The sequence below is a fragment of the Macrotis lagotis genome, chromosome 4 (genome assembly GCF_037893015.1).
Source record: "Macrotis lagotis isolate mMagLag1 chromosome 4, bilby.v1.9.chrom.fasta, whole genome shotgun sequence".
NCBI classification, from domain to species: domain Eukaryota; kingdom Metazoa; phylum Chordata; class Mammalia; order Peramelemorphia; family Peramelidae; genus Macrotis; species Macrotis lagotis.
The window spans coordinates 49,828,425-49,835,250 of record NC_133661.1 but is presented as its reverse complement, the minus strand read 5'-3'; positions in this window follow the sequence as shown (position 1 = coordinate 49,835,250).

Here is a 6,826-nt window from a genome sequence, read left to right as displayed (position 1 = left end):
GATGCTGAAAAAGTTTTTGACAGAATACAGCACCTATTCCTATTAAAAACACTAGAGAGCAGAAGAATAAATGGAGTTTTCCTAAAAATGATAAGCAGTATCTTTCTAAAATCATCAGTAAGCATTATGTGTACTGGGGATAAGCTAGATGCATTCTCAATAAGATCAGAGGTGAAATAAGGATTACTTCCCATTATCACCATTTTTATTCAATATTGTATTAGAAATGTAGGCTTTAGCAATAAGAAAAGAAAATGAAATTGAATAAATTAGAATAGGCAATGAGGAAAGAAAATTCTCATTCTTTGCAGAAGATATGATGGTATACTTAGAGAATGCTAGAAAATCAACTAAAAAGCTTCTTAGCAGAGTTGCAAGATAAAAAAATAAACCCATATAAATTATCAGCATTTCTGTACATTACCAACAAAGCCCAGCATTACTGAAAGCAACAAAACAAATCACTGGAAAAACATCAATTGCTCTTGGGTAGGCCAAGCTAATGTAATTAAAATAACAATTCTACCTAAATTAAATTACTTATTCAATGCCATACCTATCAAATTATGAAAAAAATTATTTTATAGGGCTAGAAAAATAGTAACAAAATTCATCTGGAGGTCAACAATATCAAGGGAATTAATGAAAAAAAATGAAAAGGAAGGTGATCTAATTGTACCAAATCTAAAACTATGTTATAACATAGCATTCATCAAAACTATTTGGTACTGACTGAGTTCTAGAGTGATGGATCGGTAGAATAGATTAGATACAACAGGAAACAGTAGTAAATGACTATAGTAGTCTACTGTTTGATAAATCTAAAGATTCCAGCATCTGTAATAAGAATTCAGTATTTGACAAAAACTGTTAGAAAGGCTGAAAAAAGAGTATGGCTTCATAGACCAACATCTCACACTTTATACAAATATAGGCTAAAATGGGTACATGATTTAAATATAAAGGGTGATACCATAAGTCAATTAGGAGAACAAGGAATAGTTTATCTCTCAGATCAATGGAGAAGGAAAGAGCTGATAACCTAAAGAAGATAGAAAACATTATAAAATGCAAAATGGATAATTTTGATTACATTAAATTAAAATGGTTTTGCACAGATCAAACCAATATAATCTACATTAGCACAGAAAGTTGTACAACAATTTTTGTAGTTAGTGTCTCTGATAAAGAGTTCATTTCCTTTTTTTAGGTTTTTGCAAGGTAAAGGGGGTTAAGTGGCTTACCCAAGGGCACACAGCTAGGTAATTATTAAGTGTCTGAGATCAAATTTGAACCCAGGTACTCTTGACTCCAGGGCCGGTACTTTATCCACTACGCCACCTAGCCGTCCTAAAGAGTTCATTTCTAAAATATATAGAGGACTGAATCAAGTTTAAATGGATACAAGTGGTTCTCCAATTGATAAATGGTTAAAGAATATGAACAGGCAGTTTTCAGATGAAAAAATTAAAGCTATCTATATTCATATGAAAAATACCCTAAATCATTATTGATTAGAGAAATACAAATTAAAACAACTCTGAAGTTCCATTTCATACTTATCAGTTTGTCTAAAATGACAAAAAAGGAAAATGATCAAAGTTAGAGAGATGTGGGAAACAGGGACACTAAAGCACTGTTGGTGGAATTGTGAACTGATCCAATCATTCTGCAAAGTAATTAGGAACTATGCCCAAAGGTCAATAGAACAATTTGTACCCTTACTAGGTCTGTATCCCAAAGAGATCAGAAAAAAGGTGAAAAGACCCACAAGAACAAAAATGTTTAAAACTGTTCTTTTTTGTATTGGCAAAAAATTGGAAGTTGAGGGGATACCCAACAACTAGTTAATGGCTGAACAAATTGTTAAATATTAATGTAATAGAATACTATTGTTTTGTAAGAAATCATGAGCAGCTGGACTTCAGAAAATCCTGAAAAGGCTTGTATGAACTGATGCTGAGCAGAACCAGGAGAACATTGTTCACATTAACAGAAACATTGTGAGATGATCAGTTATGATGGATTTAGTTCCTCTCACAGTTCAGTGATCCAGTACAATTCTAAAAGTCTTATAGTGGAAAATAACAAAGTAACATTCACATCTCGGGGGGCGGCTATGGAGTCAGAATGCGGAGCAAAGCACACTGTGTTCACTTTAAAAAGTTTATTTTTTTGTCCTTTCTCGTGTTTTTTTTCTGCCTTTAGTCCTGATTCTTCTTTCAGAACTTGACTAAAATAGAAAAGTGTTAAATATGATTGAACATGTATAAACTCTACAGATTATATAAAGATTATATAACAGTATAACAAATTTCTTACTGTCATAGGTAGGGTAAAGGTAAGGAGAATGTTAGAAAAATGTGAAACAACTTAGAAGGTGAATGTTGGAAGTTATCTTTGCTTGTAATTGGAAAAAACAAAATAATATAACATTTTCAAAAAAGAATCTAATACTACTATCAGCAACTGGGCTATAATAATAATAATAATAGTTGTCCTTCAGTATTAAAGAGATGGAATGACTTATATAAATTCATTTATTAAAATGAGGGATATGCTATACAAGTCCTCCTCCTCACTTACTTTTTCTAGAACCATTATTGGTGGTGGTCTGGATTTTGCAGAATTCTCTTGGCCTTTGAATTGGTTTCTCTTCCTCCAGTATCAGCAAGGATCCTCAGCACACCATAAAGACTAAGCAAATACCAGTATGTGATATGATGTCTCGTGATCAAATTTGACAGCCCAGTATCCAAACCTGTCTCTTGATGAACTAATTGTCAGTACAGCCTTTCTTCTCAGGCCTTCCACCTTCAACCATATTCCCCCAGGAACCCAAAGACTGGTTTCCCTGAAGCTATCTCTTGGGTCATGGGAATAATGCTGCTGGATCGCTAGTCAGCATTGTTTATGATCTGAAGTAGGAAGTATCTGATTGACTTTGAACCTCCAACATTCATTCTTGATTAATGAAAACATTCTTGTCAAATGCTATCTATCTGCTCTGTCTTATTCCAGTCCAAAAATTTCACCTCTAGTGGTACAGTGTGAATGCCCCCTGGCCATCCCTCTTAATCATGGCTCCAGTTCAGGAAAAGCAATAAACTAGAACCAGGGTCCTATTGCATTATTCCTAACTGGAGGATTCAAGGTGACTCAGATCTGAACTAAGTCTTGGAGTTAGATACAAAGGAAAGAAATATTCCTATTTTTAGGAGTTTACATTCCGAGTATAGACTATATGCCTACAGAGCAAATGGAAGATAATCATCCTGGAATTCTTAACCTTTTATGTGTTTTGGGTCCTTTAGCAGTCTTGTGAAGTTTATGGATCTTTTCTCAAAATTGGGTTTTAAATGTATTAAATAAGATTACAAAGATTAAAAATTATTTCAAGGGTTGAATTGGCAGTACTCGAATATGACAAGGATTTGGAAGATTCAAGATTTTTTTTTTTTTGGTTTTTGCAAGATAATGAGTTTAAGTGTCTTGTCTGAAGTTGGATTTGAATTCAGGTCCTCCTGACTCCAGGGCCAGTGCTCTATCCACTGCACCACCTAGCTGTCCCTTAAGATTCAAGTGTTTAAATATGGGAAATGGACCATATAATAGTGCCAGTGGCAAAAAATGATGAAGTCAGAAAGGAGAGGTATTGGGGAAAAGATAATAAATAGATTTGGCATCTTATTGAATTTAAGGGGCCAGTGAGCCATCTAAATGGAGATATCTAATAAGTAAATGGAGGTGGAGGCCTGGAGTTTAGGAGAAAAATTAGGGGTAGAAATCCAGACAGAGAAGTCATCTGCTTGGACCTGAAGCCATAGGAAAGGGAAAGAGTGAAGAAAAGATAACAAAGGGTCAAAGACAGAACCTTAAAAAGACAACCACCTTCAAGTATTGGGAAGAACAGTCAAAGATGCAAGAAGAGAACCAGAAAAATGCAATGTCCTGTGGTAATTCAGGGAAGCCTGGAGGGATTTGCATGAACTGATGCTGAGTGAGATGAGCAGAACCAGAAAAACACTGTACATCCTAACAACAACATGGGGGTGATGATCAACCTTGATGGACTTGTTCATTCCATCAGTACAACAACCAGGGACAATTTTGGGCTGCTTTTGGTGGAGAATAACCATCTATATCCAGAGAAAGAACTATGGAGTTTGAACAAAGACCAAGGACTATTACCTTTAATTTAGAAAAAAAAAAACCTGATATCTTATTGCCTGATCTCGCTATCTCTTATACTTTGTTTCTTCTTTAAGCATATGATTTCTCTCTCATCACATTCAATTTGGATCAATGTATACCATGGAAACAATGTAAAGACTAGCAAATTGCGTTCTGTGGGGGGTAGGGGAGGGCAGTAAGATTAGGGGAAAAAAATTGTAAAACAAAATAAATTTAAAAAAAGAAGGCAATGTCCTGGAAGCCAAAGGAAGAGAGAGAGCATGGAGGAGAATGGAGTGGTTAACACTATCAAATGCTGTAGAGAAGTAAGGGGAATGAGGAGTGGGTTGGGGTTACCACTGAATCTGTCAATTAGGATTAGAAATTAGAAACTTTTAGAATAGCTTTAGTAAAGTGGTGGAAATAGAAGTCAGATTGTAAAATTTAGGTGGGCTCAATTCAAAGGGTTAAGAAGGTGAACAGGTACTTTTGTTCAACCCTCAACATTTAGCAGGTAATGTCCCCTAAATAAGTAGTTATGTAGCATCACCTTTTTACCACTAAAACATGAAAGCAAAACCCAGCTTACAATTTAGATATTTCAGTGAGGGGCGGCTAGGTGGCACAGTGGACAGAGCACTGACCCTGGAATCAGGAGTACCTGAGTTCAAATGAGGCCTCAGACAACTTAATTACCTAGCCGTGTGGCCTTGGGCAAGCCACTTAACCCCATTGCCTTGCAAAAGCCTTTAAAAAAAAAGATATTTCAGTGAGATTTATTGAAGTTGGGTTATTATTAACATAAAGAACAGGAAATCCTGTTCTTGCCTAAAGCCTCCTGATTGCTTCCATAAGAAGGAAATACTTCTCCAAGTTTGTATTTGCAATGCCCATATATATATGAAGGTCACAGAAAGAGTCTTCAGCATCAATGTGATTTTTTTTTTTAGGGTTTTGCAAGGCAAACAGGGTTAAGTGGCTTGCCCAAGGCCACACGGCTAGGTAATTATTAAGTGTCTGAGGTCGGATTTGAACCCAGGTACTCCTGACTCCAGGGCCGGTGCTTTATCCACTATGCCACCTAGCCACCCAGGCACCCATCAATGTGATTTGAATTTGGATTTCTTCTACTTACATAATGAGGATTGATCATGATGTCAGTCCTTATCCCCAAGATATCCCTGACCCCCATGTAGTTTCTCTTGAAGATTTACAAGCACTAATTGGTCACGGATCAACAACCTGAGTTCATGGACAGCCTTTCCTGAGTGTCAATTGGCCGGGGCACATTGACTTAACTGTAGGTGGCCTTTTTCTCACTAGTGATTGATTTTCAGCTTTGGCACCTATTCAAGACCTTCAGCAGCGTTGAATATTGTCTAAGGGAAACCTGTGATGGGTTGGTTCTCATAATGACTTAAAAATGATATATTGTTGGCAACATTGGGAGGTGGGGGTTATCTTAAAATGGACAGTATACTCAACTTAGATACTAATAAATCTCCTGGGAATGACCTTAAAAGAAGTTCCTTTATCTTAAATTGTGCATGTAGGGTGGGGATGGAGGTCAAGGGGGGGGGGGGAATAGCTTTTTCAGAAGTTGGAAATAAAGTGGGGAACGACATGGCATTTTTGACAAGCAAATTTATGAGGCTATTCCAGCTATGCTTCAAAAAAGAAACCTATTAACTCATCATGAAAATACAATGGATTACCATAAACCATACTTAATATAGAAGCTCCTTATTAGGGAAGGCATCTGTAAAAATAGGACTTGAACTCACAGTTTCAGTTCATAAGTAATGACAATGACCATGTTGGATCAATCCATCACTTGACCTTCCTTGTACAAATGGGAATTCATCCATCAATAGCACCTCAAACTCTGGGCAGGCTCACAACAGTCAAAATAAGGCACTGGTTGATTTTTCTCAAAAAACTACTTAAGACCTTGATGAAGTGTAGACACCAGATCTTAACAAATTTTTCAAGAAGTTTATTTGTTTTAAAGGCAGGAGAGAGGTAGGATAGTTCCTCCAAGTGTCAAGGGAAGGGTTTTTGTTCCTTTGTTTTTAGGACTGGGAGGCTTGAGCAAGTCTGAAAGATCCAGGGCAGTGGGAGAGAAACAATGCCCAACAGGGAGGGAGCTGGAAGCTAGAAGCAAGGTCATGGAGCGAAGTGGGAGAAATGAGCCCAAGGCCACTATGAGATCATACAAAAGAGAAAGAATAGATAATGGTCCTGAAAAATCTGGAGGAATAGAATTAGGGATTAAAGGAGATTGACTGTTGGATGACCTTAGTCTTACCCAGGGAACCTGGATGACCTGCTCAGTGTATGTTTGGAAGGAGGTAAAATGCAGATACATATCCAAGAATTTGAGGAGCCTAGATCTAGACCTGGGAGGCTCTATATTATAGGCTACCAAGTTCAATCTCCTCATTTTACAGATTAGGAAACAAGTCCAGGAAGGTGAGTGACCCAAAGTCATACAGGAGTATAAGAGGTGAGATTTAAACCTGGCTCCTCTAGTTCCAGAATTGGCATGCTTCTTCTAGAAGAAAAATTTGCAACATATGCTGAGGAAAATCTTAGGATATATATATTTAAAGAAAGGAAGCCCCTTGGCCAAAATAAGGTAGTCTTGCTTTGT